Here is a 12,017-nt window from a genome sequence, read left to right as displayed (position 1 = left end):
ACGCATTCTTATCTCAAAAGTCCTTTCGGGCTCCGCCCCAGTGGCTCTGGAGTTTCCCATGTTAACCTTATGAGTATTCATATTTAAAAGGAATAAACGCATTTTGTCAGCTGTTTAAGTTGGTTTTATGATATTAAATAGCATTAACATGTTATAAGGTTTACCAACAGGGTGCAGTACTATTACATTTAATATAAAACTTCATTATAGAATATGTTTTTTATTTATGTCAATGGATACTAAAGGGCAGCCGAATTTTGTTTCTAAAAGCGTTAGTGGATGTGTAACTTCTTTATAAAACAAATGTAAAGATCAAAATGTTTCTATTTTGTGTCCTCTTCTCGTTGCAAAGCATGGGTACAGCAGCTAGTAATTCTATAAAACAAATGAAGCATAAATACGAAATTAGATTTTTACTACTATTTAATATATACAGTAAGGAACTGTTTTAAATTCACAAGACAAATTTATCCAACCTTATTATACTCGATGTAGCCACACCATTAGGCGAGGCTTAGTCGGTGCTTTAGTGCCTGCTTTACCACGCAATAACCTTCCAACCACATCGTTTATTGCATTAATCACATTTTGTGGCTCGAATAAAACTTAGCAAAGCTTAGTTGTGTTTTGTTTTAATCTTTGGTATGTTTCTAAATGAAAATTATGTTCACATGAAACATACATAGGGGTAGAAAGAGTGTTAGGCCTTCACGGAAAAACGACGCTGACAAAAATAGTTGTTTGCTCAGGGAAAAGAATAATTAATTGTTAATTAATTTATAATGTTGAAATAAACAGTTAGTTTCTTCGTTATCTATAAGGATAGAGTTGCTGGTAAACGTACATGTTGGCATAGAGTCTTTCGTAAATAATAAACGTATAAGTTTTGACTAATATGTAGTTGCTGCCGTATGCCTCAAACTTGGTTTTCACTTACATTTTTTGGTTTAAATTATATATAAGCTTAGAAAGAGAAGCGATTTAATACAGCGATTTAAATTATTATACTATAGTCCTCGCCACCCTAAGTTGAGGCAGCCAAAGGCCGCACGGCGTGTATCTAGTGCGGCCTTTGCCTGCCTCAACTTAGGGTGGCGAGGACTATAATAGCAAGGTTTGTAGACCAAATATTGGAAGATGTAAACGCAGATCATGGCTCTATTTGGAGAAATATAGATTTTTGTAAAAAATATTCCGCTAAAAAAAAATTATAAAAAAGAGCTTAGCGTAACCCTGAAGTCAGGAATCCTCATTAATTATTTATTTGGCCAGTAGTACATATATATATTAGCATTAATGTAGTGTGTATCTTCTAACATGGACCTGTTTAAATACAAATTCAATACTATAAATTTACATGATTTACAGGTTGTTTGTGACGGCCCGATTCATTGCGAGTTCAACTTAAGATAACTAGACTCAACCACAGATCCTTAAGGGTAGTTTAACCAAAGTATTACCACATTGCACTGCAATCCAATGCACTAGCTTATCACAAAGCTCAGCAGTTGTAGTGTTCAAGCAAGTGGTTTTAGTGTTGAAGTACCCTGATACAATCCGGTTTGTAGTGGATGAATTGGATTGTTATCTGCGCAATCAAGAGGAGTAGTTTTTAGTACTATGGCAACAGAAACGGTCGGTTTCTATTGTTAGTTGGATAAAATCGATCGTCTCTAGATTGCAATTAGTTTTAAACTATTTGGATCGGTGTAGAGTATTTTGATTGGGTTAAAAAAGTTTTAATTACTTTTAAGCATTTGAACTTGTTTATTTGTCTACTTTGTAAGTGTAAACACCAGTGTGTATACACTCAACGCCAAAATGACAGTATAATTTAGTCAGAGTAAATGTCAAACACCTTTGATAGGATTGGTCCAAAACTCTTGAATATTTGTAATATGAATGGTAAAGTGGCATCAAACCACTAGGTTAGTAACACACTTCAAGTTTAAAGCTATTAGATTAATACTTTAAACAAAATTAAATCTTATAATAAATCAGAATCACATTTTTTATTACCATTAAATGAATATGTTTATAGCAAGAATCAATTAACAATGTAAAACATAAGAAACTACAACAGATAAGTAAAGCAATAGTCGGAATATGTTACATGTGTGTGTGTTGTGTTGTATGTATAGATGTGTGTCGGTGGTATGTTGTTAGACAAATATTTCTACAGTAATATTGTTGGTCAAAGTACCTTCCTAGAAAATACAACTATTTTCGAATGTCAATACATATTTAAAGGCGATTAACAACTAGGATTCCACAAATTATAAGCATCAAGCATGTATATGTTGTATTTTTATTTTTATCGCTCTTCATATCTATCTTCAGTGATGGTCCCAGGATTTAATTTCGGGGGTGGGATGACCACCGGGGGGTCTGGGGGTATGGAATATCCCCCCAAAAAAGAAGGTTAGGGCCCCCATAAAAATGTGGATTTTAAAGCCTAAAAACGTATATTTATAAGTATTTGAGCTCTAAAATATGCTCAAGCTAATAGTATTTATGTTAGCTAATAAAATATAAAATATTTGGGGGGGAAATATCCCTCCCAGCCCCCCCTGAAACCGCCCCTGTCTATCTCCAAGAACTTGGTAACCAAAAGATGAGCCTTCATGGTTAAGTTATTGTTCTTAAGATTATAAATATTACAAAACCTTTTAAGCGGTTTAGTATTCCAAAAGAAAACTAAAAGAAATTCTGATTGTTTTTATTTTATACCACTTCCAACCATAACTAATATTAGTGAAAATATTTTTACTAACAAAATCTTTCATAAACTAAAGAAAGGGCACTTTAAAACCTGTGCTTAGAGTTATAAAAAGTTGTATTGCTAAAACGAAAGTAAACTTCCTCGGTGTTTCAAAGAAGCACAAAAGAGATTCGATAAAGATTGACATCTTGACATCAGATATTACAACGTTACTTTGGTTGTTTGGTTTTACTTAAGAACCAGCTGACGTTGACAGGTCCATGTGGTCGGAGGTCTATTTTTATATTACAAGAAGGTTGTTCGATTTTGCCAAAGTTTCAATTTATAGGAAGTTATAACTGGACACACTACGGTTTAAGTTATTCTTGATAATAGTCTAATCATGTAAGAAGGAGCTTACCTTCAGTTAAACGTGGTTATTTGTCTGCACAATGGTGGCATTTGTGATCCTGAAACAGTTAAAAAATTGTTTAAATGTGTCATAAAGTGTCATAAATAAAACTCCACCTTACTCCTCATTTAGCTTATTGAATAACCCAGAGCCCAACATCTTATAGAGTAATCCTTCAGCTTAATATAGTCTAAATTTACTTTGCTGTGTAGTACCATAGATAAAAGGAGACTGAGCACATAGGGTGAGTTTTAATATTTCTCTTATCAATTTCAATGTATCATGTAGCATGGACATAATCAAAATAAGTGATACATTTTATTCTGAAGGTAAAGCTAGTAGCAACTAATTAAAATTGAGTTTAACCTTTGTTTTTGTGTAACTAATGTCAATCAATATTTCAATTAATTAATCATCATTACAGACATTATACGTACATGAATGAAAGAATACAGGAGTAGTAGAGTTTTAAAATAGTTTAAGCCTACATGAAATATGTATTTCAGAAGGTCGATTTTCAAGCACATAGCTAAGTTTTTTTTCAACGTAGATTGAGCTGAATGGTAGTCAATCCAAGTAATAAAAAAAGTTCAGTAAGAAAAAAAGTTGTGATAAAATTATGCAAATTACCAAATTCTGAAAAGTCTTATCTATTTTGAAGGATTGTTTCTCAAACTATACAGCAAGAGGGAGACGGAGTTGATAGCCCACACATCTACAAAAATGTAAAAGGATTAAAACAAATCTCACGAAAATTCGTTTTGCATGAATTTATCTGCATCACAATTTAAATTTCTCAACTGCCCACGACATTTTAAAACCTCGAAAACTTATAGACACTTCTAAGCCAAATGAACTAAAAAACTTACATCTAATTAAAGTTTAAGTTTGATGAAACCATCCACAGTTTATTTATTACACATTTCCTCAAACACTGTGACAGACGATGGAGTGGCAGACGAACAATTTACAGGTAACGACGCAAGTTGTAGCAACTGCCTCTAAGACTTGGCAACTGCTTCCCAACTTGACCTGATTGGAAAACTTGCCGAGCGAAGAGGGAACCCGACGTACGTAAAACTTTTGTAGAGAAAAGTAGGATATTTTGAAATACAAATGCCTATAAAACACATTGGAATGTAGACATTTCATGAAAGGAGATCTATAACAGAGCCAGTCATTCGTAAGAAGTATTTTTTGTACTTTATACATCCACCTTCAGTGCGAAAATAGGCTACAAACCACTCGGACACTATTAAACATGATTCGTGATTAGCGGGGATCGAACCAAAAACTCTACGACCAGATTCCTGTGCTTCAGTCGCTAGACACGTAATTAGTACCTTTTAACACATTTTTTTCAATTTCGTGGACTAGATGATAAAAGAAATTGCAACAATGAGCTAGAATTATTGGTGGTAGTGCACGGCAACTATGCTAGAAAATCTACAGTAACATTTTGTTTTGTTGGAACAAGTTGAAAAATCAACCATCTCATTGGAATCAAAATTCAATTGAAGGATCAGCTGTTAAATTAAAACTTGCAATAAATTGTTCAAAAAAGATGGTAAGCATCACTGGATCTTTGAAAGCGAACTGTTTGAAATAAATAAAATGCTAGGGGGGAAGTGTTTCATGAAATAAATGAAATATATAAAATGCTATAACGTATCAAAAAGTAATTTAAACACTTAACTAATTTATAAATCGATTGCACAATACACAATCAACTCCTTAGTGTACTTTAATGAAGCTACAGACAGAAACTTCGCTAACATATTGTTATAATGAGGTTCCTTTCTGGTTTTCCTTCTCGACAAGCATGAGTTGTTTGTGATTGTATTTCATCCACTATGCGCATGTATTTCTTCCAATTCAAATACATGACACTGAAAACTCCAAAATAACTACGGTGCAATTTTAATTTTGTTAGGTACTTCTCTGTGGTAACTTGCCAAATATTTGGACTGTGATAAAAGTTCAAAATTGCCAAGGGCGTTAAAACGCACAAAAGAAAACAGTATTTTCTTTAAAATTACAAAAAGTATGGTAAAAAATGGTGGAAGTTTATAAAGTGATGTACATATAACATTTAGAATCCAACGTAAAATCTTCTTGTTTGCTATAAAACACTTTTGTTTGGAGTAAGGTTCTCTAGTCTGCCTTCTGTCATGAGATGATTTATCTATATACATTTCTTAATAATTGAACAATTTTTGGTATACTTTTAAATATTTTGAAGACCCGTATTTAATATAAGGTCAATAATGTATATTAACTTATAAAATAATGCCATGACCCAGAGATACGGCCAAATTTTAAGCTAAATAGGATTGCTAATATATATATAAAGCGAGGGGACTGTTCTCTGAATTTAGAGAACTTTTTATCCACTAAAAGAGCAGAATACTGCACCTTCATTTTTAAACGATAAATTCAAGCTAGTATTCTTAATAAACAAGTTTTGAAGGATATTAAGGTCATAAACTAGGAGGATTTCCGTTTATTGAAGGTGTTTAAAGGCAACGTGTAATATTTGACCGAATAGACCATTAAGGTAAGAAGCTTATTCTTGCGGATCAGTCTTACCAATATTCTCTTCGTGAAGAAACTTTCCGACAGACTGTGGGTTATTTATTCAAGATGTTAACTTGGCTCGAAATAGACGTGTATTTGTTTCTTGTCATAAAAAAATTGGGTTTAAAAAACAAAATTGTCATTTTAAAATCCAGGAAAAGACATGATTAGTACTGTAAACGCTTACTAGAGGTAGTTAAAAATTATATAATTTGATGAGTTGAGAAAATATTAAATATTGAAAACTTAAAAAATAAAAATTCAATAGAAACACAATCTGTAGGACGTTGATCAACTTTGTTTGTTCTCTTTGAACTAAATCATTGGATTAAATAGAATTTTCATTGTTTTGTATCGTTCGAAGGCCATTTTACTGCATGGTTTATTCAGGTCACGCTTCAGTGCAAATATCCACTAAATATGTTTGCATGGATTTTACAATTGTCTCTTACACTTTGGTTTTAAAAACAGAACAGTTGTGAAGCTGTGGATTTGGTAAAATTACACCAAATATATGGAAAGAAATCTTAAACTGGTTTGAGAAGAGCTCAATTGAATGTGTTAAGGATTATTTAATCTTAGTAAACTACTGGCTCTAAGTAAATGGAATGCCTACATATGCCTAATTCACCATCAAAATTGTATGTTTTAACTATGATAGAAAATAAGTTTGTCAAAATATTTACAGAGTTTGAGGGAGAACAGGTTACAAAGTTAGGTAAATGCATGGTATCCATGGTAAAGGCATGGTTAGGTAGTGCATGAGGTAAATGCCCCAATATGATCTAAGAATAATCTGTGTTTATCAATAATGGCTTCTTCTATTTCAAGGCCGCGGCGAGACAAAGTTGGCAACACTGCATATTCGGCCTACCGAAACAGCTGTTGGCGTTTATTCATAATGGAGCGTCTGCGCAATATTTATACGTTATTACTGTTATTACCATGGCAACAGGCCGGTGCGACGTTGCCACACCAACGCCACAGCCAAGGCCATTTAAGGAGGTTATGATACAGAGAATAGAGTGAGATGATTTTGTAGCTTTGCTTGACCAGCTGTTTCTAATTACAAGTTCAATAATGGACAGCTGGATCAATAGTTGAACCTTCAAAATCTACAGTTTTCCAAAATCAGATCGACTACGTTCTGATTATCTAGTTAGCACTATTACTAGACAATCATGCTTATTGCTTAGTCTTTCTTTCTATTCTAAAGAGTAAAAGAACAGATCCAGGAGACAAAATTTTAAGGGCGAGAATCCGCTACCTCTCGGAAACATACAATCACCACGAAATAATTTTAACGAACCACCGACAGCGATCTTCTCAAACAAACCATTGTAATGAGGTTTGCAGACTTCCACATTTATACAAACCTGATATTATATCTGTGCTTCAACGGAGTTTTTACTATTACTTCGCGTATAGGTATATATAGTCAATGGTACTATATATTTTGTTCTTTGGTTCAAATTGCAAATCGATGCTATGCAATTCGTTTCATGTATAATTTATAAGTGTAAGATCCAAAATTGAATGGATTTAAGCAAGTTGAATAGCTTAAAAATTTAATATGTATTATAAATGTACTGTATTGAATACAATCTCTTTTGAAATGTATCTCAAGATAGTTTTTAAGTTCCAGACGAAGTGGTTTGTATTCATTGACGAAGTCGAGAACTTAAATCGATCGAGAGCTGCAAAACCATTTCGGTCCGTGGTACGAACGCTATTTTTCTCCACACTATACCCTATTACCACTATTCACCACTATAATAACGCACACTGATAGTCAACACAACTAAAAATTTAAGGTTATGTGAAGATATAATTTGAGGAATCAGCAAAAATAAAAATAAATAGTTGCTAGGCAACGGTGATAATACAGTAAAACAATTCTATTGCAGTGCTGGATACTGATTGTGTATTTAATATGCATTCATGTTTTAAGTAAGTAAGCGGGCAGCTGATTTTGCGGCCCTAGGGATGTAAAAACCTGCTCGGTCCCCAAATAACGATAACAGCTGGCATACTTTACTTTATACTTTCTTATGAAATGGCGACCATAAAATGGTCATACATGGCCAGCATAACGTAACTTTCAGCCACCAAATAACGTATCTAAAACCGCTAAAAACATCACAGTGTGGTGAAAAATACAATTAAACACCCACCACCCATATAATCCCAATGGTTAAGGACATGTGGTTCAAATGAAGACCAAATAGTTTTCCACTTAATTTCGAAAAACACCAATTATAATTTCTGTGAATCAATAATATAATCAAAACTCAACCAAAGTATAATTTAAACCTCATTTCAAACTGTCAAACTACATTTCTTTTCCAGGGAATGATACATACTGAGCCGTGTTTTGAGAAAGTTTATAAACTTTGTAATTGGATAAATCATAGAAGTGTAAGACCTCCTGTATCGAATGACTGAACTTGGAAAATTTCTTCGCAACTTTGAATTGGATACAGCTCTAACTTAGCTGAGTTGTTACTCGAAAATGTCGGACCGATACGTAGTACTGTACTTAAAACCTTACTTGAATAAAGTACCACTTGAATCGACTCGGTTCGTATCGGAAATGTTTGTGATTTACAAATTTACAATACAACTCTCATGTTTGGAATTTACAGTCCTTAAGCTTTAATATTTTTCTTCCATTTTGTTGTTTTAACAACTTGATATTTCCTGGACTTACCAAACAGAGTTGATCAGTGGTAGCCCGTTATAGTATGTACAATGGAACTTGTCTCCTGACTCTTCATCTACCTATGACTGACTAGGGTCTTAAACCATTAGGCAGTCCCTAGGCAGAGAGTCCGGAGTCAGGTACCATCATATAGAGCACAGACTGGTAAGACAGGCATTACTGGTTCGAGACTGGTAACTTTCTGTGGCCTTATCAATGTGCTAAGGCTTACCCATGATACTTATATCATAGTCTAATTTCATACAAGGCTGCAAAGTTAATGTGGCAACGTCGCACAGGCCAACCTGTTGCTATGGTAATAACAGTAATCTGGCCGGGAGTCCGACGTTGCCTGTGGGATAAAGATCTTCTGTAGCCGTGAAGCACAGCTGGAGTAGGGTTTAAAGTGCACGATGTATTTTAAAGAGCTCCAGGTTCCAATACTAATAAACACCAATAACCTTTCACTGAAAAATGCTGTCACTTGATGGTTCGGGATGCTTTAAACTGTACGTCTTTTAGATAAGAATTAATTTAAGTTGATTATCCTAGCTGTCAAAACATACAGACATAAAACATAGCTGTGTGTTAAACATTATTTGTAACCTTGAATTCCTAATATTCAAGTTCATTGCATACACCATGTAATTCTTGCTGATAAATCAAAACAGATAAATCATAGATAATCGTTTCACAGATAACTTTTTCAAAAGATCCCAATATTAATGATAACATACGTTTTCAATGTTTCTACCTGCCATCTCTTGCAAGACTATTCTAGACTACTACATACAGTTGTACTATTTTAAGATAACCAGCACAAAAAACGAAGATTTTAGGACATTTATTTTTGGATTGTCAAATAGAGCTTTCTTAAATTACAAGTTTCATACTATATTTAACCTTGTTCGCGTTGAAAATATTTACAAATTAGTTCTATACTATATGCTCCGTTGTTAAAATAGAAATTTCAAAACATTAAGTTAAGGTCTCAGTTTTTCGGTGACTCATAATACAACTGTTTAAATCATCTATAGTGTTTGGGCTTCGCAATAAGTCCATTTAAGCTCTATAGGTTTCTGCAATTAGTCTAATGATATTGCAAGCCTCAAAAGGCAAACCTCAAAACTGATCCATGGGTTTGGTTCTGAGTGTACCTGTTTCGGGATAAAGCCACCCACAATGAACAAGTTATTCAAAAAGAAGAAAAACATTAGATCCCATTGAGAAATTAATTTACATAAATATTTTAATATAACACATGAGTTGACCAAAAAATGAAGTATACCATTGTAAGGGATTAAATCTTCCTTTTAGTCAAAGCCCTCAAGACATTCTATAACACTGTAGCTGACCAAAACCCAATGTACGGATTTATACATTTACCGAAAATGTGTTAATGATTAATTTTTGGGTGATTTTGAATACAAATTAGATAGAATAGTCCAACAAATATCTACCACTAGACCAGGAACGGATATATACGATGAACATGGATGGTTGTTGTTTTGATTTGGCCCTACAGAAACGGCTAGTCAGTTATACATGCTATGATATATTTTTAACAATTTATGACCCATATTGAGAAACTAAAAGGAAAAACTGAAAAGGTTGGTTGTGTTGCTAGCCTAGTGGTTAGCGTCTCGGACTTCGGTGCGGGAGGGACGGGTTCAATCTCCGGCACATCCACTAAACATTTATTCTCTCGTGACTCTCTTGTGAAATGCTTCTGGCGTTGACAAAAAAAAAGATAAACACACTTTGTACTATAAATGCTAACTAAATACCAAACAAGTGATCGACTCAGCCATATAATCTTGGCTATCACAAGTTACATTTACTCAGCAAGTAATGGCTAAGTTTGTGGCCGTTAAGTGAAACTGGAAACGAGGAAGTAATAATCCATCTCATTGTTTAATGTGGCCAAACTGTAGCTGTGTAAACTTGGTACTTAGTTAACAAGTAGACTTGGTAAAGTGATGAGTTACTTAATAACTCTCAGTTGGTAAAAATTGTCAACCTAACACAATACACATGGATTTGTTCTATATTTATAGCTGTAGGCCTAAATAGCCTATATCTTAATGTCTTATTTATTTAGCCATCAGAGATATTTGAAGATGTGAAATTATTCAATACAATGTACTTACGGAGAAGTCTTCCAAAAATATAAAGTCAAAAGTATCTCCCCTTAAAAAAAACTAAATTCAATGTGAATATTGCCACAACCCATAGGACACCAGTTCTAGCCTGGAACTGTTAACAGTTTACTTTAGGCTAGTCCTAGTGGGTTGCGGCATTACTCAGATAAAATCCATTGGTGATTGGCAGGATTTGAACCCTGGACCTCGGGTACCAAAACCCCGCGCTCTACCACTAGACCAGCTCACTCACCTAAGACAACCTAAAGTACACTAAGACAACCTAATGTACCCTAAGACAACCTAAAGTACCCTAAGACAACCTAAAGTACCCTAAGACAACCTAAAGTGCCCTAAGACAACCCCAAAACCAGCCTAAAACAACGTGGAAAAAATCCTGGTTGAAGCCTAGGGTCCTAGGAAAAGATCGTATACATCTAATAACGGATCATCTCGTCTTACCTTTATCTCAAACTCAATCGGAACACCAGCATGCTCTGAAAAAAAAAAATTAATATAGATTTATACGTTACAACTAGACTTTTCGTCCTAGTGTAAAAAAAATATGAAGCTTATTTTAACGTGTCTTACATGTTCGCTCAGGTTTTAAGTGCGCTGATGCACAATATGTGTTTTTTTGTAAAAAAATGGATCCAGAAAAAAGATCCATATACGGCTCAAGGGTCTCATGGTACAACTAAGATATATTAAACACACGAGAGATTATAAAAAATATTACTATTCATGGAAAAATTGCCTACACATTTTCCACGTGAAGGCAGGTTTGAAGGTCATTTGTTTCACCGGACGTTCAATTTCCATAGTATGCGTACAATTTTCCCCCTGAAAGGAACCAATTCCCACTGCACGTTCGGTGCTCTCAAAATGGTTTGTTTAGGACGTAAACCCTTACCCTTATGACCAAATTCTAGAGTATTTTCGTAAATATCTTTCTTGAAAATGTGTTTGAAAACACAGTATTTCGTTTATACTTTTTTATAGTAATAAAGAGTACAAAAAAGCGCAACCCTTTATGAGTACATTAAAGTTATTAATTCGCTTTGAATTCGATTCCATAATTTCAATTGTATACATTTCAAATTAATTTAGTTGTACAAAATCAAAATTAATCGTTACAGGTATTTATTTAAGTGCTACTAGAAACCTGTGTCACTTCATGACTAAAAAATACGTGATATATTTTATGTATAAATGATAAGGGTGAAAACGATTATTTCTCATCATATCCCTATTATTTGCATTGCGTGCACGATCTCTTCGAGGTATCTTAAAAAAATTACAACTGACAATGAAACATAATATGAAAACACAAAATATGACCTAAGTAACTTTCTTCTTTAAATTTGAAACAAATTACAATTTTACAATAATTACAATATTTTATTTGAATTCCCAAAAATATCAATATAACATACTATGAAAACACAAAATCCTATCACAACACAAAATCTTACGTCAGTCATT

The 12,017-nt window shown here is 33.7% G+C and overlaps 1 protein-coding gene across 2 annotated transcripts in view; it reads right to left on the bottom strand.

Moving 5' to 3' along the window:
• LOC128991781 (high affinity cGMP-specific 3',5'-cyclic phosphodiesterase 9A) overlaps window positions 1-12,017 on the bottom strand; it is a 195,746-nt gene that overhangs the window by 88,245 nt on the left and 95,484 nt on the right. For both annotated transcript variants that reach the window (XM_054414967.1, XM_054414968.1), the window contains exons 3-4: window positions 10,995-11,029; window positions 3,123-3,171 (exon numbers count right to left, since the gene is read on the bottom strand). The gene's annotated coding sequence lies outside the window, so the exon portion shown is untranslated. The remainder of the gene's footprint in view (window positions 1-3,122; window positions 3,172-10,994; window positions 11,030-12,017) is intronic.

The sequence above is a fragment of the Macrosteles quadrilineatus genome, unplaced genomic scaffold, assembly GCF_028750875.1.
Source record: "Macrosteles quadrilineatus isolate MER2022 unplaced genomic scaffold, UCM_ALF_1.0 Scaffold_4__1_contigs__length_99947679, whole genome shotgun sequence".
Lineage (NCBI taxonomy): Eukaryota > Metazoa > Arthropoda > Insecta > Hemiptera > Cicadellidae > Macrosteles > Macrosteles quadrilineatus.
This window is presented reverse-complemented; position numbering and strand designations above follow the sequence as displayed.